Below are 24,484 nucleotides of genomic sequence, written 5' to 3' on the forward strand. Positions count from 1 at the left end.
CCGACTGATTGAGCAGAGTGTTTCACCCTCATGAATGGTCTCTCAACCCAGTCATAGTAGAGGACATATTCCGCAGGTGGGGAACATCGACAATAGACCTCTTCACAACAGAGGCCAACAGGAAACGACCTGCTCGGTCTGGCCGAGCCAGTACAGGATCTCCCAGGATGCCTTTCTCATTCCATGGACGGAAACCTTCATGTACTCTTTTCCTCCCATTCCTCTTATCACCAAGACATTGCAAAAATGCATGCAGGACGAGGCACAACTAATTCTAATAGCGTCCGCGTGGCCACGTCAACCGTCCACAAGACGCAGTTACCAATTCAAATGGAAACGGTATGAGACGTGGTGCATGTCAAATGGGTCAGATCCACTCACAATCCCCCCGGATATTCTTCTTGCGTACCTACACACATTGCATGTAGCTGGCCTGGCCACAGCTTCTGTTCGAGTCCACCTGAGTGCTATAGCTGCCTTTCACTGTCTACATGAAGGACATCCGATCTCACATCATCCAATGGTTTCACGATTCAATGGTTTCACTTTCAATGCATATCCAGCATAACTCTCTGCTTCAACGGCAGGGGGAATGAAGAAATGTGGATCTATATACAGACAACAACCAACAAGGACTGAATTACATAGTCTGGGTAAACAAATAAGCATGGGTGTAGCTTGCTCATTGTGGCAGTTACTACCCCTAACTAATTAAGCTAGATAGTTCACTTAGATGCAGCTCCAACACTGCTCTCTACCTTAATGGTGGGGGTGGAAGGGAAATAGAACCAAAAGGTTACTAAGAGCCAAGAGTAACATAAGTATGAGGGAAAAAAAAAGTGCAAAACTTGCTGGGCAGACTGGATGGGCCGTTTGGTCTTCTTCTGCAGTCATTTCTATGTTTCTATGATTCCTCAGAGGTCTTACCTTTGACCTCCAGTAACAAAACCCCCCGTGCCATGGAACCTCAATCTGGTACTGGAACAGTTGATGCTGGCTCCATTCGAACCAATGGACGCGGCACATCCCAAATACCTCACTTGAAAAGTGGTTTTCCTAGTTGCGGTCACCTCAGCTCACCGAGTTAGTGAGTTACAACACTTAGTACATTATGCTTCATATCTCCAGTTTCACCATGATAAAGTGCTCCTTCGAACCCATCCTACCTTTCTACCAAAGGTGATCTCTCAGTTTCATCTCAACGAATCTATTGAATTACCTACATTCTGTCTGAAACCGCATCGGAATGAATGGGAGAAACTTCTACACACATTATAGTAAGCCAATGCCTTCTTGCAGTCTAAACAACAAACCCAATCCCCTGACAGAGTCTCACAACTATTTGTCTCTTTCAATCCAAATGCCCCGGGACAACCAGTAGTTAAACGAACTATTTCTAGTTGGATTACTCAATGCATACTTTTCTGCTATAACAAAAGGCAGATCGACTTACCGTCTCGTCCTACGGCTCATCAAACTAGAGCAGTAGCAGCTTCTCTGGCTCATTTGAAATATGTTCCACCACTAGACATATGCAAAGCCGCCACATGGGCATCTATTCATACATTCACCTCACATTACTGCTTGGACCAGCAGATAGTGGATGATGCCAAATTGGGACGAGCATTATTGCATTCATTAAAGGAACCACAGGAGAGGTCGTCTGGCACATAATAGGTAACACGCTGCACGTAAGATACTAACTAAAATAATACCATGCAGCATGTTGGGGAGCTTCGGACTCCCACGACAGCATGGCTAATTCAGCCTGCTATCGATGGGGAAAAAGCAAGTTTGCTTACCGTAAACGGTGTTTCCGTAGATAGCAGGATGAATTAGCCATGCTGACCCACCCACCTCCCTGCACAGTCGACCATCATATCTTGCTTTATCACAGACTGAGGAGAGTCGATCCGAGCGCTGGAAACCACGCGCAGCCTCAGAGTAAAGCTCTGACATCACTTTGGTAGCTCTGCCTCTTGGACCTGATTGACAGATCCCACGACAGCAGGGAGGAGGAATAGCCTAGTGGTTAAAGCAGTGGACTATGAACCAGGAGACCAAGGTTCAAGTCCTGCTGTTGCTCCTTGTGACCTTGGGCAAGTCACTTTACCCTACATTGCCTCAGGTACAAAAACTTAGATTGTAAGCCCTCTGGGGATAGAGACATTCCTACAGTACCTGAATGTAAACCAGTGTGATATCTCAATTGAGATGAATGTCGGTATATAAAAATAATAAATAAATAAATAAATATGCGTCCCAACAAGGTGCCTTGTTTCGCCCAAATGGGCTTCCTCAGGGGTATTCCTTAAATCACTCTTATTCTTCAAGGGACAGCCCCTAATTCCACATAAGGACTCCTAAAATATATATATTAATTAGTCTACCAATCAACACATACTTCCAAATACCCTCCCCCCAATATAATTTGGAAGTATATGTTGATTGGTAGACTAATTAAGTGATTAAGTGATTTAAGGAATGATTTAAGTGATTTAAGGAATACCCCTGAGGAAGCCCATTTGGGCGAATCAAGGCACCTTGTTGGGATGCATATGAAGATTGAAGAGGGGACCATTTAATGAAGAAGGAAAAAGACAAAATAGAGTCACAGTAATTCAAAAAAAAGGGTAAACTATACATTTGAAAAATAAGGGATTGTAAGAATAAATGAAGGGATACAATAGTAAATAGATCATAACATCTTAAAAAAATTCAGCAAGGGGATTATATATGGATTTATTTTATGAGGTGAATTTTATATGAATGAGTATGTAGTGAATGTGATATGGTTGGTGAGAGTATGTGTATGATTGTGGGATTTGGGATTTATAAAGGTATTTGATATGTTTTAGTACAAAATATATGTTCGCAGTTGGATATGTCCAGTAGTGAAATACATGATTATGATTATAGTGTTTGTATAATGTCTATGAGCAACTATTTATTGTGATATGTGTAATGTTGAAATACAGTGTATTATGTTAAATGTATAACAATATTTAAAAAAATTTGTACACTGAAATTTAATAAATATTTTATATTTACTCTGGAATCATGAGTTGATGCATTTGAAATAATTGATATGAAAATGTTTAAAAATATGTGAAACAATATATGATTCCTATATCTGTGATGTTGTCTAAGTATTAGGGGAATCTTGATTTTCTCTCTAGTATTACTACCAGAAGAGGTCTTGCTGGGCTCAGCCAGCTCCACTAGTGGTAGTGGCTCTTCCCAAGCTGGTGTATGGATGCCAAATTTTAGGCACCTGGGTACCCTGGGTTTTCCCAGTCTTGTCTTAACATGTTAAATAAAAAAAACAAAACGTATTGTTTTGTGAATAAAGGGGTATTTTTCTTCATCTTCCTGCAGAAAGCTTAGGCACTATTCAAATTTTAGGAGCCAGGGAGAATGTTTTTTCTTATTTTTTCCCTCACTTTTTAGCTCTTTTTGTATTGCTGTTGTTATCTTGCTTATTTTGTTTAGCTTTTTTCTTTATTTTGCTTTTTCTTAGTTTTTTATATATATATTTTTTATTTTTTGCTTTTCTGAATTTTAGGTGTCCAAGTGACCTGGCTACCAGGATTTTTCTAGACTTCTCTGTCCATATGGATAATATTGCACTTAGCCCCCAAAGACCTTGTTCTGTGTTCAGAAATCCAGGTGATCATTAACAGCTTTTGATTGTCTGAACTCAATTTCATTACATATTTCTGCATCTTCTAATTACAACACTGTTAATCTGTTTTTTTGTACATATATTTATTTAGTATGATTCAGAATAGATTATATATTTTCAAAGTGTGACTGCACCTTGCTCTGAAATTCACTTTAATTATATGTTTCTAATCTACCCCTACTCTAATCACAATCCTTGTTTTTCACATATTTGTGATGAAGTGCTTCAGATAGGGGTATTGTATCCACCAGGGTTCTGGAATCTTCTGTTGTGTTCTTAAATGAAAAGATCTCTTGTTCTTAACATAATTGTGGGAGGATGTTCTAGAAAACCATTTATGATAATACAGTAATATCGCTGCAGAAGTGCACTTCTCCATATAGTGCTCATCTCTTTGTGGAGTAGTCGTTTTCCCCAGTTTGAGGCCAAAAACAAGGCTGTAGTGAGTGATTGGATAGGAAAGGGTTGAGCAAATATTTTAAATGTTATCTTGTGTTTCAAAAATCCATTCTCTAGAACTTGACTAGATGGTTAATGAGAATATAACAAAGCATTTGAGGTTGAGCCGGCTTCACGCCATGGAATATGTTACTGCTTTATCTTTTTTCAGACATGCAAGAGTGCTGCTTTTTAAAAAAATGTTTGGGCTTGGCATTTACTTCCTATTCCTTTATACTTTTAACTCAGTTGGCACTGTCCTCTACTGGGCTACAGTACCATGAATGTAATGTTGGGCCGGCCGAGGCAGCGACCCCCTCCCCACGGCCAGTCTCACTCGCTCTCTGGATGCCACACTAGAACACTTTTCACTTCAATGCAACAATGGCCCCTCTAGGTGCATGCGTGCTTGCTCTGCAGCAGGAAACCTCACTGAGGCATCATTTGATGAAATCAACCTGATTGGAGATTTAAAAAAAAAAAAAAATAAAAAAAAATTGCGAGAGGCCAGTTTGTGTGAGCAATGATGAAAAGATAAAGCAAGCAGGCTGGTATGATCTTATCCAAAATACAATACAGAGCTGATCACCCATAGATGGTCAGACAATGCAGACTAACGCACCTGGGTCTCAGCCAAATTCTTTGCTAGCCCGAATGATAAGATCAAGCTGTAAACATAAGCACATACCCTAACTGATGCCTTTGCAACAGGTCTCCTGCTCCTCTGTAGTGCTCATTGCTTCAGTATGTTTTTGTTTATTTCTGGTTCTGTTCCTGCATGCTCCTGTAAATGTCCTGCTTCTGTTCCTGCGTGTCCCTCCTTGGTTCTGGTTGGTTCCTATCTGCGTTCCCTTGCTCCTGTGTCTCTATGCCCTGCCTTGTTCCAGTCCTTCTGCTGGTTTGTCTCATTTTGTTCTTTCTTTGACTGGACTCTTGTTGCCTTGACCTTGGGTTGGATGTTGATTTTGCCTTGACCTCGGATTGGACCTTCACTTCGTTTTGTTCTCTGGCCACCTCAACCTCTGTCTGGATCTTGGATTTGCTTTACTCTCTGCCTATCTGAACCTCCGCCTGACCTCTGACTTTGCCTACTGACACTGCCTTCATACCTGGCTTGCAAAATCACTGTCATCCAGAATCTGCGGGCTCAACCCAAGGGGAAGGTGGCTAGGTAGGCATAAGATCTAGTTCCATGGCACGTCAGCTGCTACACAAACTTAACAGTGGCTCAAGAGCTAACTGACCCATGTCACAACACTAAACCTTCCTTTAAAACTATCTGGGAAGTTTTCCACTATTTTTATATCACTCCTTCCAACTCAGCTTGGTCATTGCAGCGAAAGTCTTTGACAAGGGGCTGTAGACTGCAAGTCCTTCCAGAATATGGCTATCATGGACCCTGAGTCTGGCCACATTGTGACTGCCCCTAGCCCAGGGACTGTGAGTGCATTCCCAGCTGATTCAGGGAGCAGAGTCCTGGCCCAGGAATTGAACCCAGGTCCTGTGCAGCATTTTGCCATTCAGCCACTAGGCTGGCCTGCAAAGTCTCTCCTCTGCTCTTTGTCTCTGTAAAGTAGAGGAAGTACATGGAACATCCTTGACAAATAGCACAAGTGAAAACTAAGGAAGGAAACAAAAACAATGCTTACCCATTCTCTATAATGCTTATTCAACTCAACTCCATGGGATATAATGGGATAAGAAACAACATTTGAATTACAAAAGTATGGTGCCATATAATCAACTCTTGTTTTATCAGCAGAACTGTTCGATGTTGTCCTATGATGTAGGATAGTTACTGATATAGTCCTGTCCTGGCAGGACAGGACTATATCAATAATATAGAATAAATTGCAATTGGGGGAGGGAGTGTATTTTAAGGTATCCCACACAGGGATGTGTTGTATGAATGTGAATGAATGAGACAGTTTTAGGGGATAATTTAATGGGTAATATACTAGAGTAATATGTACATATAACAAGTGTCCAGACTGTTATATGATTAAATGTTGGAGAGGGGTGTATTTTTTGATGTTTTATAAAATGATATGATATTAAACAATTTATAAGCAGTAAAAAATTTGTAAGAAGTGAAAGTCCATATTATTTAATAATTATAACAAAAAGGATCCCTTATTTTGTGATTTCCAGACTAATTATCTCCACTGCCTTCTGATAGCATGTCATTCATTCTTCCTTTTGACAGGTCAAGTTTAGGATGCCTATTGCAAGATAAGGGTGTGTGCCTATGTTTACAGCTTGATCTTATCATTCACTCTAGCAAAGAGTCTAGCTAAGACCCAATTGTGTTAGTCTGCATTATCTGACCATCTATGGGTGATCAGCTCTGCATTGTATTTTGGATAAGATCATACCAGCCTGCTTGCTTTATCATTTCATCATTGCACACAAACCGGCCTCTGTTTTTTATTTGATATTTTATAGAATTTTCAAAATGCAAATACAAATACAGTTTTACAAAAAATCAAAATGCAGAATTTCAATAATTGCAAATGGAAATAAATAGTTAATTCAACATAATCCATAACAAAGGGGGACAAGAAAAAAGTCATGGCCATAAACAAACATAATGGGGAAAAACCCCAAACTGGCCAAGTAGCTGTAGTATATCAGCAGGTCTGGACTCCATGCACTGATCAAAAAGAAAAAGATCTTGACTGACTTATGAAAATGTGGATCTTGCATGACATTTCTTCAGGAAACCCATTTGGATGAGGACGAGCACAATAAATTGCAACGTGATTGGGACAGTCACTGTTTTCTCTCATCTTTCTCATCTCGACAAAGATGAGTGGCAGTATTGATTCATAAGTCACTATCATTTCAGAAGGAAAAATGTTATTCTAATCCTAATGATCGATTTGTTATTGTAGTGGGGATATTGCAAGGGATAAAGTTGGTTTTGGTTAATCTTTATGCTTCCAGTGTATACACTCGTAATTTCTTTTCTGCTATTCTTAGTAAATTGACGGTATGGGATGGATACAGTTTGGTTTCGTGAGGCGATTTCAGTGCAGTAGTTAATCCCTTAGCGGATTGTAAATCAGCCAAAACTCCAAAAAAAAAAAAAAAAAGCTGACTTGGGGGTGGGTTTTTTATCCCACGAACTGTGCCTAATTGATTCGTGGCACATGATGCACTTAGAGAACAGAGAGTTTACGTTCTATTCTCGTGTCCACAATGTGTACGCCCGTTTGGATTACATTCTTATCTCTGAAACTCTTTAATAAGATAATAGCTAGTGAGATTCAGGAAGTCCCTTTCTCAGACCATGCCATAGTTTGAATCATACTTGAGTTAACTTCACTACCTTCGGGCCAATTCCGGTGGTCCTTGCCCCCTTATTTTTACCAGGATAAGCGTTTTGCTGCATATTTGCAAGACAAATGGAAAGAATATGTAGACTTTAACTTGACCCCTAATATTAACACCATTCTCTTCTGGAATGCGGCCAAGGCGATCATGCGGGGCCATATCCTAGCCTATCATACCCACACTAAGCGGGACAGGAATTCTGCTATACTAGCGCTGATTAAAAAAATTATGACTTTGCGTCGGGCCCATGTGAGAGATCTTAGACTGGTTACTAAGGTCCAGCTTGAAGATGCCTGGAGAGAGCTTAACTCTCTTATCGATAGCCGGGTCCGTCAGAACATATTCTTTCTCAAATATAAACTATACAAATGGGGTAGTAAATCTGGCAAGCTACTGGGTTGGCCGGTGAACTCTGGCTGTTCCAAAGGGTCAATTACTTGAATTCAAGATCAGTCACTGAATCTCACTACTACCTCCTCTATATCTGATGCCTTTGTCAGGTACTACAAATTGTTGTATACTGCTGGGCCTAGAAGTGACCGGGATTATCAATCCTTTTTTCGGGGATTGCATCTGCTGGAACTGAATGACCAAGGGCGGGCATTGCTTTTGTTACCTGTCCAGGAAGCTGAAATCTGTGGGGCTATCCGCAAATTGAAACTCAACATCTGGGCCGGAAGGCCTTGGGCCAGAATTTTACAAATTATATGGTGACCTCACTCTTACTCCCCTGAAGGACATGTTTCACGCTGCATGGAATCTGGGCGAATTTGAGAAGGGCCAAAATTTAACTACAATAATTTTTTCTCCTCACTGGGAAAGGATACCACTCTTATCTCATCCTACAGACCTATTTCCCTTCTTAACCAAGATATTAAACTTTTAGCAGCTATCTTAGCACGGCGGGTCAGTACTATCATCCAGGGGGTGGTAGCTGCAGAGCAGACTGGTTTTATCAAGGGGAGGCTTTCCAGTGTTAACCTTTTAAAAACCTTGCTGGTAACACTTTTTCCAAATGCTCGACTCGAGAAGGTCTTCTAGTAAGCCTTGATGCTGAGAAGGCATTCAGTAGAGTGGAATGGCTGAATCTTTTCCACATTTTAGAGGGGTTTAAGTTTGGGGCTTCCTTTCTGTTCTGGGTTAAAGTACTGTATTGGCACACCCAAGCGCAGATCTTGGTCAACGGATCTTGGGCAGGGGAATGAGACAGGGCTGCCCCCATCTGTTATTTGTCTTCACTCTGGAGCTGCTCGCAATTAAACTGCAGAGTCTACCTTTTTTTTCTGGTATTAGGCTTCATAAGTCACAGGTCAAACTGAATCTTTTTGCGGATGATATGTTGCTATATTTAGGCAATCCTGCTGATTTGCCTAGAGGCCGTTATCACTATCATTTCTCAGTTCAGGTCTTTTTCTGGGTTTCTCATCAATTTTGCGAAGTCTTTGGCCTTCCCCTTGTCTCCTTCCCTGCATCAAAACTAGGCTGGCCCTTTCCTGCTGGCTTGGGTTGGGCTTTCCTTCAAATACCTGGTCATTCACATTGCTCGATCTTTGAGGGGCATAAAATCACATACACCACATAAGTAGTCGAACAGGCTGTGAAATGCTGAAGTTTATAGGTATATTGAGTAATAGGGCAAGTATATTCTTTGATTTGTAGTCTGATCGCAAATCATGCAATGTCTACATTTATAATGTCCCTGCACTTCAGCATTTCACAACCTGATTGACTTGCTATGTGGTGTATGTGATTTTATGTCCATGTTAAAAAAAATCTATATGGGACAAACAAAAAGTTTTTAGACAACGCATTGGGGAAACTTAAAAAATTGTTTACGAAACTTAAGGGAAAGTGCACTAATTGTATCACATTGTTTGAAAGAAAAAACGGTTAGAAGATCTGAAATGGTTTGTTATAGATTTCATTGCACAAAATAGAAGGGAAAGAGATCGACAAGGGAACAAAAATGGATATTCAGGTTGCGAGCAGAGGAACCAGTTGGTTTAATAGCAAAACTGAATGGAATAGTTTGAAATAAGATTGTGGATGAAACAGTTGTTTAAATATAAAAGAAATTGGGCAAATTGGATAAAAGTTTTTTCTAAATAGGAGAAACAACTATGTTTGACAGCTGTCATTACATGATGATGTTTTTTGAAATGTGGGTAACGTGGAAACGTAGATTACAAAGAGATATGATTAGTTGAAACTGAGATGTTTGTGCATTATAAAAGTTGGCACGGCCATGTTAATTGTTTGAGCCCAACCTGTTGAGAAACAAATGTGATACCTCAAGAAAAACCGTGAGTAGTTTTGAAATTTAGAAAAGTGAAAAATTCATAAGATGTTTGAAGATTGAATCCTTACATATCTCTTGAATTATATAGATTACCCTGATGCAGCATTAGCGAAAAGTTGTCAACGTTGGCGTCTCTGTATATAAGAAGATAAGTTTTGGTAATCTGGTCTCTCACTGATACCGTAGACAGCTTTTTGGACACCTCGCCTCGATTTAACAAAATTGCAGTTCCCTGTATGTACCCAGATCAGTCCAGACCTCCTGGGTTTTGCCTCCCCTCCAGCAGATGGAGACAGAGAAGTTTTGACAGACTTGCCCTATACCCTGAGGTACCATCCACGGTCCGTCAGTATTTCTCTGTATCCAGCAGATGGTGGAGGTGCAAAACTCACAGTCTGTATGGGTTTACTTAGTTTGAATTGCTAGTTTAGTCATAGACAGATAGTGATAGGATTGTTAAAAAAAAAAAAAAGGGGTGGGGGGGATTCTGAAGAGAAAATACTTTCAGAAGGTGAAGATCCTTCAGCCTCCCAGGAGATTGCCAGGTCCTGAGAGGACTATCCCCCCCTGGTATCTGAGGCAGCTGCGGCTGGGGGTTGAGAACCCTATCGCCATCTTAAAGCAGCACCTGGGGTGATACCGGGGAGCCCGGATCACTCGCCCCAGGGGGGACCAAGACCCAGAGGAGGCAGGTTTATAAAAAAAAAAAGACGACATAGTAACAGCATTGCTGAGCCAGTTGACATTGGTTTATCTTTTTTTTTTTCTTTATACTTTATTAAATTTCTTAATATTTTCCAATGAAATAAGAATATTGTGAATTACATCAACATAAAGTAGGCAATCTTATTATATAAGTAAAAGAAAAAACAAATGTAATATCACCAAATACAGTCCACATTATGGGAAGCACAATCATTAAACAATATTCAAGAAAATATCCAACTGATAATTCAGGAGAGATATAATATTTTGCCAAACTAACTATCCAATTTGGAAGCTGCTATAACCCTATCCACCTTTATCTAGAAGGAAAGTTTCCAGATGACCAGGATCTGACATTGTTTTTCTGTCATTATACTCTCCCTTACCTCGCTGCCACGGGTTGGTTTTTGCACCATTGTTTATTTTAAGTTTCCTGCATTGCTTGTTTGAGCAGCATGCCGAGACGGTCGACCTGCCGCGCGTGCGGCTCTCCCGGGACGTCCTCTGCTCGGACTGTCTGCCCGAGGGCGAGGGAACTTCTGCGACGGCTGGGGGAGGGGGTAGTTCTTTCGGTCACTTCGTCCTCTCACGCGTTCGGGGACCTGCCGCCTCCATTTTCTCTCCCGTTCACGCTGAGCGCAGGAACGGGCCCCATTTTGGCTCTTGGCACTTCAGTGGCACGAGTAGCAGGGGGGAGGAGATTCTCCCACTCTCTCTATCTCCACAGCGCCTGGCTCCAGCAAATAAAACGCCATTGGGGCAGCATGCTGGGGTGTTTTCTGACCCTACTGATCAGGGAGCGGACCCCGCGGGGGATACAGATGAATCCTCCTCCGATTTTATTTTGTTATTGCACAAGGCCTTTAAGGCCAGGAGGGCTAGTAAGAGGATGCGGGCAAATCTGCCATTTTGGAGGTGCCTACTAAGGCAAAAAAGTGCCCTAGAACTGATGGGAGCGTGGGGGGCCCCCAAAGTCAAAGCGTCCCTTGCGGTCAGGGGTGTCACAGGGCATGTCTTCTGATTCCACAGACACGGATGATCGGGATCTCCCATCTCAGCCCCCGAGGGGGGTGGGGAACCGCAGAAGGGTTCTGTCCATGAGTCTCATGGTATTGAGGGAGATGATCCGAAGGTGGTACATCTCTTCAGGAGAGAGGAACTTGGGCCGCTCATTCCCACCATATTAGGGGAATAAGGAATCGAGGCTACGCAGGAAGAGTCCAGGTTAGGAGCTACGGATCCGGTGTTGTTGGGCCTGAGGGGTCCTCCTACTTCTTTTCCTTTCCATTTTTCTGCTACGGACCTGCTGTTCTGAGAATGGGACACCCTGGATCTGGGATTGAAGGTCTCTAAAGCAATGGATAGATTATATCCTTTACCAGAGGAGGCCTTTGATCTTCTTAGGGTTCCAAAAGTTGATGCCGTGGTATCAGCAGTTACAAAACAGACCACTATCCCAGTTACAGGTTCCACGGCCCTTAAGGATTTACAGGACCGGAAATTGGAACTGCAGCTCAAGAAGATTTTTGAGGTTTCGGCTCTGGGGGTCCGAGCAGCGATGTGCAGCAGTTTTTTCTTGAGGGCCGGCCTTCGCTGGGTTCAGCAGCAGCAGGCCAATGAAGCGCTCTCTGAAGATGAAGCTCTTCAGGCGGGTCGGCTTGAGGCTGTGATTGCTTACAGTGCAGATGCTCTTTATGATTTGTTGAGGACGTCAGCCAGATCCATTGTTTCCGCGGTCTCGGCGCGTCAGTTCCATTGGCTGAGAAACTGGTTGGCGGACATTTTTTCCAAGGCCCAGCTAGGTTCTCTGCCTTTTAAGAGCAAGTTGCTGTTTGGCAACGACCTGGAAGATATGATTCAATCCCTTGGGGAGAATAAGGTTCAACGACTTCCGGAAGATAGACCCAGGTCAAGGGGCTCCTTTTCTTCTTGGTCTCGTTACTGTGGGAGTCGGAGGAAGCGTGCTCCCCGGTTGGCTGCTACCTCTTTTAGGAAAAATTCTAATAGGCAGCAGTTTTGGTCGCAGTCCTTTCGCGGGCGGCTTTTTGTGGAAGAGGAGTTGCAGCCTCAACTCCCTTCACTGGCCCTGGTGGTATGACCGACCTGGCTGAGGCACCTTCTGGCGAAGCAGATCTCTTAGCTGGTGTCTTCTTTGGTCTCTTTGTCCCGGTGAAGACTGCGTGGTTGATATCTTTAAACGCGCAATTTTTTCTGCGCGTTGCCTTTGGGCCTGGGGGAACATACGACCACAGTCTCGGCATGAGACTTGGTCGTGTTCCGGCCCCAGGCATATATAGCCGTAATTATGTCCATCTGTAATGGACATAATTTTACCACATTGACTGCCCAGAAGAAAAATGAAGAGAATCGAAAAAATTGTGAAAAAATCTCTTCAGAGACGAGGAGGAGAAAACCCCCGCGTGCAGACTACTTGCGGGAAAAAAGAGACTGAGGTAACAAGGCAATTGCGCGGGAAGCTCACCGTGCAGCCGTACAGAGTTCAAAACTCTGTACTAACTGAGAAAACTCCGCCTACTGACCGGTCGCGACGCACTCCCAGACAGCATGGCTAATTCATCCTGCTATCTACGGAAAGCAAACTTGCTTATTGTAAACCTCTTTGATTATTTCTGAAAGGTGCTGTAACAAATTAATATTATAAACTACCCTATTAAGATTGTTGTTTTGTAATTTGCCCGTGTCAATGTTATTGGAAGAACGGCGGATTCTAAAAATGTACAAATAAATAAATGTTTGTCCCATATACATTTATTATGCGTATTTAGATGGGGACTTGTTAGTCGTACTTTCTCTAGAAAACTGGTGCTTCCTTTAATGCCACCATGGGACAAAAGCCACAGAATCGTCACACATCAGAGGCACAGAAAATGACCCCAGATCCCTCAAACTTAAACTGCTGAGAGCGACATGGCAACCGCACAACACTACCCAAAGCTCTAACCCTTATACTAAGCTCATATGCAAAAGCTAAGATTTGTTAAAGGACCTCACGCGCCAGATAGCAAACTCCCAGCCTGATCTTATTTTGCCTTCCACCCCAGATTACTTTTTTCTTTCATCCCCTCAGCCCTTTTCTTTCACCCTCTTGAAACTCCTATTAAGTTTTAATCCTGGTCTCATCCAGGAGTTAAATTTTCTGTATTGGGAAAAGTGGGCACAAAGCTGCCTGAGCTTTAGCATGCTTGCTAAATGCATTCATTAAAATGGGATTTGCATAGAGATATACTAATCCATATTTTAGTGTTTTGTTTTTTTCTGCGCAAAAATACACCGTTAAAAACCAGGATTAATTCTGTGCTGAAAATCACAAGCTAAAATGCACATTAAAACCTGCACATTAAAATCTGTAGTACATCTCTATGCAAATCCCATTTTAATGAATTAATTTAGCCGGCATGCTTAATGCATTAACCTGTAAGTGAGCAATTTGCAGGTCACCTGATGGAAAAAGTCTGGGTCCAGACAGGGCTGGCGCTTCCATTAGGAGAATTCGGCAGTCACTTAGAGTGCCAACCTTTGGGGAGGGCAACAGAATGGTCAGCGTGAACCTGTGGCCACCGATGGTGGCCAAAGAAAAGCGAGAGAAACCCGGTTCGGCTGTGAGCAGAGCCTCTCCACCGGGGGATGAAGAAAAGAGAGAAGAGGACCTGGGGCGGAGGCACAAGGCTGAAAGTTTAACCTAGTTTACTGGGTCAGATGGATTGGATTGAAATCTTTGTAAGAAGTTTTCATCTGAATTTGTATCCTTTCTTTCAGAGCTATTAAATGACTTATGCTCTCTAGGTGCTAGGTTTGGAAGCTGTTATAGTTATTATCCGTAAACAAGATGTTCCAGCCAGAGCTAATGGAATCTACTTTCTGGGACATGCATAATCCATATATGTTTGTGGATTTGGAATAAAACATTCCTGCCAGCATCCTCTTGTTTCCCCTTGCATCAGGAATGGGCAGCTCTGGTCCTTGAGGGCTGCAAACCACTTGGATTTTCAGGATATCCTTATTTATTTTTTATTTATTTATTTAGGGTTTTTATATACCGGCATTCGAGAACGCAGTCCCATCATGCTGGTTCACATTAAAACAAGTGTGCATCGTAAACAAAACTAAAACAATGGTGCGGAAAAAGGCAGTTACAAATAACAGGGAGATTAGAACTTGGCAGAGAGAGAAGAGAAAGGACAGGTTATTAATTCAAACATGTAACGATAGTGTAAAATAATATAAAATTCAAACAAGAAGGTTAGTCATGGTGTATGTGAAGGTAAGGATTGGCGTGGAAGGTAGATCAGTTTGAGTCCGGGAATGCTTGTGTGAATATCCATGTCTTTAGTCTTTTTTTGAAGGTTGAGATGCATGTTTCAAGTCTGAGGTTTGAAGGGATAGAGTTCCATAACGGTGGAATGGCTGTAGAGAATGCCCGATCTCTTAGTGTGATGTGTCTGGTAGATTTGGACGGTGGTACCTGTAGCGATCCTTTGTATGCATCTCTTGTTGGTCTTGTTGAATTATGTAGTTGGAGAGGGATCTGTATGTCGATGGGAGCCAGTAGGTGGATATTTTTGTATGTGGTAAGGATGGCCTTGTAAATAATTCTAAAGTGTATAGGTAACCAATGGAGGCTCTTTAGGATGGGGGTTATGTGATCCCTTCTCCTGGAGTTTGTCAGTATTCGTGCAGCTGTATTTTGTACCATCTGAAGCGGTTTAGTATAAGAAGCGGGAAGACCAAGTAGGATGGTGTTACAATAGTCTAATTTTGAAAAAATGATTGCTTGCAGGATGGTTCTGAAATCTTGGGCATGGAAAAGAGGTCTAATTCTTTTCAGCACCTGTAGTTGGTAGAAACAGTCTTTGGTTGTTTTGTTAATGGTGGCTTTGAAATTCAGGCGATTGTCAATTAGGACTCCTAGGTCTCTCACTTGTGTGATTGTTGGTGTGTCTTGTGTTGGTGAAAAGGTGCTGTTCTCAGAGGTGATGAGCAGGAGTTCAGTTTTGCCGGAATTTAGTACCAGGTTTAGGCTGGTGAGGAGGAGTTGAATTTTTTGAAGGCATGTGTTCCAGAAAGTCAGCGTTTTTGCAAGGGAATCCTTAATGGGGATCAGGACCTGGATATCATCAGCGTACAGGAAATGTTTGAGGTTGAGGTCGGTAAGAAGTTGGCATAATGGTATGAGGTAAATATTAAATAGAGTAGGAGACAGGGAAGAGCCCTGTGGGACTCCTACTGATGAAGTGTGTTGTGAGGATTCTTTGTTCTGTAATTAGACCTTGTATCTTCTGTTGCTGAGAAATGATATGAACCAGGAGAGTGCTGTGCCTGTGATACCCAAGGAGGCTAGCTGGTTGATGAGAAGGGAATGGTTAACGGTGTCAAAGGCTGACGAAAAGTCCAGTAGGATCAGTAGGAAGGCTTGTCCTTTATCAAGGCCCAGGATGAGGTAATCTGTTAAGGAGATGAGGAGGGACTCCGTGCTAAGTGTTTTGCGGAATCCGTATTGTGATGGGAATAGGAGGTTGTTTTCTTCTATGTAGTTTGAGAGTCGGGTGTTCACCAATTTCTCCATGATCTTGGCTATGAAGGGGAGGTTGGCGATCGGTCGGTAGTTGTTTGGGTCATTAGGATCTAGGTTTGGTTTCTTGAGTAGAGGTTTGAGTGAGGCCAATTTGAGGTCATCTGGGTAAGATCCTTGAGTTATTGAGCAATTTATTATGTCTGACAGGGATTTTGAGATAGAGTCTGGAATTGATAGGAGCAGTTTCGAAGGGATGTGATCTGATGGGTGAGAGGATGGTTTCATTTTCCGTAGAGTATCTTGGATCTCGATGGAGGAGGTGAGTTCCAGTTCAGCTAAGCGGGTATTGTTGACGGCGGTCTGAGGTGAGGTTGATGTAGAGACGGTGTTAGGGGGAAGCTGCGTTAGAAGTTTGCTGATTTTATTGTTGAAAAATATTGCTAGTTCTTCCGCTTTGGATTTAGCTTGGTTGAGAGCGATTTCTGGAGGGCTTGTTTGTGTGAGGTTAGAGACGTAGTTAAAGAGGGCTTTAGCATCGAAGACTAGGTGGTGGATCTTGGATGCGTAGTAGTTCCTCTTGGATTTTAAAGTATTGGATTTATATTGGTGAAGAGTAGATTTATAGGTAGATAGGGTGATGGTGCATGGGTTTTTGCGCCATTTAGCCTCTTTTTGTCTTAGCATTCGTTTAAGCTTTTTTAGCTCTGGTGTAAACCACGGTTGCCTTTTGGATGAATTGGGGTGTGGTTTTTTTGTTGTTAGCGGGCATGAATGTGCATGCGAGAGATTATGAATGTGCATGCGAGAGATTTTCAAGCACAGCTGCCTCAGTTGCATGCAAAACTATTTCATGCTTATTCATTAGGGTTACCCTGAAAATCAGATCAGGTTGTGTTTCTTGAGGACTGGAATTGCCTCTGCCTTACATGTCCTGAAAATATAGTATGCGTAGGACACCAATATCATAAACCTTCTTTCCCTTTGGAAAGTAGGCTAGAAAGAAAGAGAATAGCAGGATAGTAATTAATATAGGCTAATTAAAATTGATGTAAAAACGTGGATTTGATCAAATGGTTTTATAAAAGGTAGACTTTCCACAGCTAACCCTAGGAGGCTGTTTTAATGCACTTAACTAGCAAGGGGCGGATTCCTGAGTTGTTCATCTTGCTAGATAAAGGCACAACTTTCCACAGATTATGCTGGATCTTTTTTGTTTTGCATTTTACAGTATTTTGGCTTTCTCTGTAGTTTTACAAATTGGGTTAATTTCCTCTATTTAGGGACCTTTGTTTTCAGTTTTATTTTTCCTAAGAATTTCTCAGTTTTTATTATAACGAACAAAAAGATTCCTGGGAAAAATAAAATCTGAAAATGAAAGTCCTGACCTACACTCAAATCCAAGAGCTCAGGATCATGCTGAATGGGCAGATTTCCTCCTTTTAATATTTTAAGAGATATTGGCCAAGGGTGTCCACACACTGCTATTATTTGATTTAGCTTTAGACCCCTAACACAAAAGAGCCGGTCCAGTTATACAGGCCATATCTTTTGGGTCTGCATGCAATATTTCATTATATGCTGATGATGTGCTGCTGTTTTGAACACATTTTAGATATTATCTCTCTTGTTAGTATTGGAAGCATAGAGCTAGGGACCTTTATTTTCAATTTTTATTTTATTTTCCCCAGGAATTTATCAATGTTTATTATAATATGAACGCAAACAGAAATATCAGTGGAAAAAACTTACACTTTTTTTTTTCCATGGAAGTTTTCTCCCATTTTTGTTCATTACAATAAACACTAAAATTCCTGGGGAAAATAATAATTAAAAAAAACCCAAACAAACCCCCCCCCCCCTGAAAATGAAGATCCCCACATATAGCTTAGTTTCTAAGCATAAGGTCAATTTTTAAAAAATAAACTTTTGCTACCGAACCAGGGTTTCACATTGCTCTTGAGTTGGCAGGGTTTAAAATAACTGCTTCCAAATTTATATACATAGTGGGGCAGATTTTCAAAGGGTTACGCGCTTAACCCCGAAAACCTGCCCCTGCGTGTGCCGAGCCTATCTTGCATAGGCTTGGCGGCGCGCACAAGCCCCGGGACGTGTGTATGTCCCAGGGTTTTCAAAAAGGGGTGGGGAGCATGGCCAGAGCCTCCAGGCACAGCGGCCATTTGCCATTGTGCCCGGGATTGCGGGCCGGCTGTCGGCCGGCGCACGTAAGCTACGCCTGCCAGGAGGCAGGCGCAACTTCTCCAACAAAGGTAAAGGGGGGGCGGGTTAGGTAGGGGAAGGGAGGGGAAGGTGGGGGGAGGCGGAAGGAAAGTTTCCTCCAAGGCCGGTCCAATTTCGGAGCAGCCTCGGAGGGAACGGAGGAAGGCTGCGCGGCTCAGCGCACGCAAGTTGCACAAGTGTGCACCCCCTTGCGCGCGCCGACCCTGGATTTTATAACATGCACGCAGCTGCGCACGCATGTTATAAAATCGGGCGTAAATTTGTTTGCGCCGGGTTGCGCGAACAAATTACGCCCACGCACAGGTTTTAAGATCTTCCCCAGTATGTTTAGTCCTCTCATGGCTTTAAGATTTGTTTTAAAACAGATTTTATCCTAGTGACGTAGAAAATGAAACAAGTCTTACATTACAGAGTCTCATCTTTACTTATCTTGATATGACATATAAATCTATAAAATGTAAACTTTTCCCCCTACATTATCTTTTTCAACATGGGCATTTCTTTTATTCCTACCAAAGTTTCCATACATTTTTATTTTATTATTTATATTCTGTTGCCCACTTTTAATAACAAAAAAAAAAACAAACACCAAACAAATTAACTTATAATAAAATCATAATAAAAAGAACACAATCCGAATAATCAGCCATAACATTCTCAATACAATACGAACCATAACACCCCCACCCTTCCCTCACGCCTAAATTATACAATAAAAAATCTCCCCAACTCCAAATCCCCCCTTCACCCTATCCGTTTAAACTTGATAATGGAATATATAAATATTTAAAAATAAAAACTAAAATCAAATGGAGTAAAAACTGTATACAGTATGCCTCCCAAGGGCACTTAATCCCCCCCAAAATCTGATACAGTAGTGAAGTAGTATGGCCCTAAATGATGTCTGCACTCCACTACTCAGACCACTAATCCCCAAGCTCATGTCAAAGATCCCTTCCCTCACAAGATTTTCCAAAGACCTGTTCAAATAACCATGCCATTTTTCCCAAACAGATCTCCAAGGCATTAAGTTCCACAATATTGAATGAAAAAAAGTGTCTGGTGGTTAGCAGTTTTACAACTGGAAATGCAGGAACTACTACTAAAGCCTATTATGACCGCAACAATCTTTGTGGCTTATGTTGAAAGTAAGAGATACGGCAGCTTAGTTTGATGGAAGCACTTGAAAACTATTGAAAAGACTTTAAATTGGATCCTCTCTTCCACATATTAATGATATGATTACCAGGTTTATATAAAATAAGATTGCCAAGAATTAAGGCAATACTATGGAACAGGAAGAATAGTGGCGGTATAATGTTACCTAACTTGCAGGTTTATTATTGATGAGAGAGATTACAGGATCTGATGGTAAAGTTGAGTACTGACCCTGATGCGATATGAATCTCCCTCAAACAATATCAGACTGATTCTGAACTGCTTATCCAGTTACATCTTTACCCTGCATTAGTGCTGGTTAGGAAAGTAAGCTGTGAAGAACAGATTATTGCTCATACTTGAAAGATTTGGTACTCAGTGTGCAAATTCTTAAATTTGCAGAAAGAAGCGATTTCACCCATTTCTCTGCTGATGAATAATCTCTGCATCTCGGTATGTTCGTTTATTCCTGAGTTGGAGCTGCGGAATCAGGCAGACCTGCGATTTGTCTTGCAGGTATGGAAGGATTCACATGTGAGGTCATTTGAGCAATTGAAATCTGCATTTAAAATTTCTGGATGCATATACTTCATGAGTATTTTCTGCTTAGCAAGGCATTATTACATAATGTGGAGCAAGGAGGGATTGTTAAAGAATCTAAATGACTAGAAAATGTTTTGTCATCTAACAGGTAACATAGTAAAGCTTTATAGCAGTATCATGGAGTTGAAATATAATTTCAAAGGAGTTACACGTGTAAATGTAACATACTAGTGTAGCAATTTTCAAAAGCCATTTACTAGAGTAAAGTACACTTGCTTGAGTAAATCCTATGGGCAATTCAATGGCATAGAGTGTCGAAATGTTCAAAAGTCCACTTACTCGAGTAAAGTGCATTTACTCCAGTAAAACCCAGTTTTACTCAAGTAACTGCTTTTTAAATCAGGCCATGTGTGCGTATGTATACTTCTGTATTTGATCCAAAAGTGGAATGAAGATTTGTTCCTTAAGTTGTTGACAGATGGTTGGTTACACATTTGAAGAAAAGCATACAAGTCCACTTTTGGTTACAAGAAAGAGAAATTGTTTATTGAATGACTGCATTGTACATACAGGTTTCCAAAGTATTTTTTTGAAGTTTTGTTCAACTGCAAATCTGTCATGTTGGAGAGGATATGGAAAATTGGGGACTTTCTACGTAAGTAGTGGCAGTACCGGAACCAACTTCTTCTGCGGCCAAGGCAAATATTCAGAACTACGCACCCTCCAACTTACCGGTGGCCGCTCCAGCACAGCACGTTTTACCTTATTAGCAAAGGCATTGTTGTTGCTCTGGTGGCAGTGGTTTCAGCAAAACATACACCTTTCTCCCTCCTCTTTCTCTTCCTCCTACTCCTTGCCCAACAACCCCTCTTTCTTTTCCCTTCCACTCCTTTCCTTGCATCCCCTCTTCCCCCTCCCCTCACTGCTTGCCCTGGATCCCACTTTTACTCCCACCCATTTCTTGCCATGCATCCTCCTCTTTCTTACCCTATAGTTCTTGTCTAGCCATATCTCTCCTCTCTCTCTCACCCATCCCTTTCCTTTCAGCTTCCCCTCTGTCCTCAGTCCCTGCCCAGCAACAACCCTCTCTTCCAACTGCTTGCTCAGCAACAGAAGCCTCCTCTTCCCCGCCCATTGCCCAGCAGCATCCCACTCTCCCCTACCAACTCTCTGCCCAGCAGCAGCCCCCTTGCTCTCTGCCCCCAACCTCCTGCCCAACAGTTTTCTCTTCTTTGGCTCCTTCCTTAACCAACTGCTTATGGTAGCCCTCTCTTCTCTCCCTCTTTCTTTCTCCTCTCTCTCTCTTGCTGCTCAGGCTGCAGTGCTGTAGATCTTTGTGCAGCAGCAATAGCTGCAGAAACGTAAAATAAAATCAGCACATAGCCTGTGAGCCATCATGCACCCTCAAACCGTGAGGTAGCCCTGACCCTACTCCCACACAACCTTATTCTTTGCCATATCCTGAAAATGTGACTAATTGGGGGTCCCCCAGCACAGGTATGGGAGCCGCTTCCTAGATCCTATAGCCCTCAGCCTTGTACCACCCTCCCCAATTAATTTTTAGGCCCATAGGACCCCCTAAAATTTTAATAATTAAACACAACAATCATTCTGTCACTACTGCAGCTGTTTCCAGAACAGTTCTGTAGTCACATAATTGGACATCATACTTTTTAAAATATTAAACTTGTGTGGGTCTCTCTCTCTCTCTCTCTCTCTCTCTCTCTCTCTCTCTCTCTCTTTCTCTCTCTCTCTCTCTCTCTTTCTCTCTTTCTCTCTTTCTCTCTTTCTCTCTTTCTCTCTTTTCTCTCTCTCTCTCTCTCTCTCTCTCTCTCTCTCTCTCTCTCTCTCTCTCCACACACATTCTCAATATAATATGAACCGTAACTCCCCAATCCCAACAAAAGCCATAGCCCCAAATCATAACATACAAAATATCGCTAACTCCAAATCCCCAACCCTTTCCCTCTCCTGTCCAAACCTGATAATGGAACATATAAGTAATTAAACACAACAATCATGCTGTCACTACTGCAGCTGTTTCCAGAACAGTTCTGTAGTCACATAATTGGACATCATACTTTTTAAAATATTAAACTTGTGTGGGTGTGTCTCTCTCTCTCTCTCTCTCTCTATATATATATATATACACACACACACATTCTCAATATAATATGAACCGTAACTCCCCAATCCCAACAAAAGCCATAGCCCCAAATCATAAAATAAAAAATATCGCTAACTCCAAATCCCCAACCCTTTCCCTCTCCTGTCCAAACCTGATAATGGAACATATAAGTAATTAAAATAACTAAAATTCTGTAAAATCACATAATTGGACATCATACTTTTAAATATTAAACTTTCTGTGTGTATACAAAACATTTTCCATAGAATAGAAACCTGTAAAAGGTTAGCTTGGGCGGTTATATAAATTACATCATAGAACACACATACACAATCTGGTAAAAGCAAAACTTTAGTTTACTAAATATGGTGAATATAGAGTATAACCAACAAAGAGAAGTATTACATAGCAGCACAGCAATATTACATAAATCAATACAGGTAAATAAGATTATAATAATAGAGATAGAAATAAGGAAAGAATTTATACAAAGAATACTCTAATCATAGTTCTTCCTGGCTATGAACAATGTATTCTCAGAAACAAAAGATTTACAGCCTTGGGAATTCCATGAAACCAGCTGCTTGCTCTCTGTCTGTGGGCCATTCAAAGAATCACCATTGCACATAGCTTTTTATATCTCATTCTCTCTGGCTTTAAGCCAGCTTCTGCAAATTAGGTGTTTCGATTTGCACCCATAATTCTGACATTAGCCATCTCAAAGACAGGCCTTTACCTTCCTTATTGCTTAGAATAACAAATGTAGAAAGAACAGAATGTCCTGGCTTATCTTTTAGCTCATTAGTATCAAGCAACATGCCTAAAAGAAAAAAATGATGACATTCTACAGTTTCAGGCCTTTCTTATGCTTAAGATGTGCTGAGCTATGCTATATGCTAAGCTGTGAGATCCACATTTATCAGTTGGGGACTGTTTTGATCCATAGCTAACCACATCTTTCATGAACAATGTCTTCCGAAAATCTAGTTAACTGCCTAAAATAATCTTCTCACAGAACCATAATATCTCCCACTTCCCATCCCAACCCAACCCTACATGCAGCCCCAAATCATAAATGTATTAGCAGTGATTTTTGGAGAGAGGCCGCAAAACAATCTCCCAAAATAACTACATTTTGGGAGATTGGTTGAAGGTAATCTCTGAATGACTAGGTTGAACTGGAATCTTTCCCTTTATTGCTCACCATAGGAAAAACATTTAAATTATATTGTCTCTTCAGTAACAGTGACTCAACAATACTCCATTACCAGGCACTTTGTGAAATAATACAAAATCCTGCAAGAAGTCAGTCAGCACCTATATAGGAAACCTGCCATACCAAAACAGCATTAACTTCTAGAACTCAAATTGCAGCAACCCTCTATGAAAAGGCAACACTACAAATACTCCACCAAACACTTAAACACCAGTACACCTTCTAATAAGAAAGCAGAACAAATCCCTACACAGAATCTACATACTAGCAGAATATTTCACCTTGGTCCACACATACAGAACACAGATCCTCACCAAATACAGAATAAGGGATCACAAATTAGGAATATGCAACAAAAAAACCAAAACAGAATTGTTCTTTCTTCTGCTGTCTACTCTTGCTTCACACGCCCCATCTACCCCTCCATTTCTGATCCCTGTAGGCGGGAGAAGAGGAGGAGCTGCACTAGGGAACAGAGAGCTGCTCTTTGCTATGCACAGAGCTCTGGCTGCTCCAGGCACACTCCCCATCTCCCACCCTATTCTTTGCATGTTGCCTGGGAGGAGAGTGGAGGAACTGGAACAAGAAGAAGAGTGCTGTTTTCTGCTGCTTGAGATTTGGGGCACTGGCCAATAAAGTAATTGGGAAGAACTTTGTGTGCTTATGACCATATGTAAAAGCTGACAATATTCCTTGCTCTTGACAACTGGGGCAGCTGTCCCCCCATTTTCCCAGCTCTGAGTGGTGGCGGTGTAGGTGAATGTAGTCCTTCTTGAAAAGGCTGGAGGATGAGGTTTGCACCTTGATTGGGTATACATAGCCTTGGGTTGACTTCTAGGCTTTCTTTTCTGGGTTGTTGGGATAGGATCCAGGTTTTAACTCAGTAGCTTCCAGTAACCTGCCAGATGCTCAAAACCCACATAATAGTTGAAAAACTATGAAAACTATAAGGAGTAGCTGGAATAACACTTTAGTTTTGTCTTAGGCATTTGTCTTTCAAAATGGCCTCTGAAAGTTCTCTTCTGTTGTTAAAGTTAGGTCATTTTAATTGAAAGCTGCATTGACCAATTGATTTTTTCATTCCTGCGTGTATGGGGATGAGGCATAATGAGGAGTCAAAATTTAATCAGAACTGTGCAGTTGTGAAAATTTCTAGGCATGTACAAGAAATTTTGACAGCCAATCAATCAGAAAGCTCCCCTAGT

The 24,484-nt window shown here is 41.6% G+C and overlaps 1 protein-coding gene across 7 annotated transcripts in view; it reads left to right on the plus strand.

Moving 5' to 3' along the window:
* The window catches only part of CUL2 (cullin 2), a 323,154-nt gene that overhangs the window by 13,037 nt on the left and 285,633 nt on the right, over nucleotides 1-24,484 (plus strand). For 5 of the 7 annotated variants that reach the window (XM_029588577.1, XM_029588575.1, XM_029588580.1 and 2 more), the window contains exon 2: nucleotides 19,795-19,908. The exons of 1 other annotated variant lie outside the window; for it this stretch is intronic. The gene's annotated coding sequence lies outside the window, so the exon portion shown is untranslated. Of the gene's footprint in view, nucleotides 1-3,565; nucleotides 3,670-19,794; nucleotides 19,909-24,484 lie in introns of all 7 variants that reach the window. One more of the 7 variants, XM_029588576.1, reaches the window with a different exon arrangement.

The sequence above is a fragment of the Rhinatrema bivittatum genome, chromosome 2, assembly GCF_901001135.1.
Source record: "Rhinatrema bivittatum chromosome 2, aRhiBiv1.1, whole genome shotgun sequence".
Lineage (NCBI taxonomy): Eukaryota > Metazoa > Chordata > Amphibia > Gymnophiona > Rhinatrematidae > Rhinatrema > Rhinatrema bivittatum.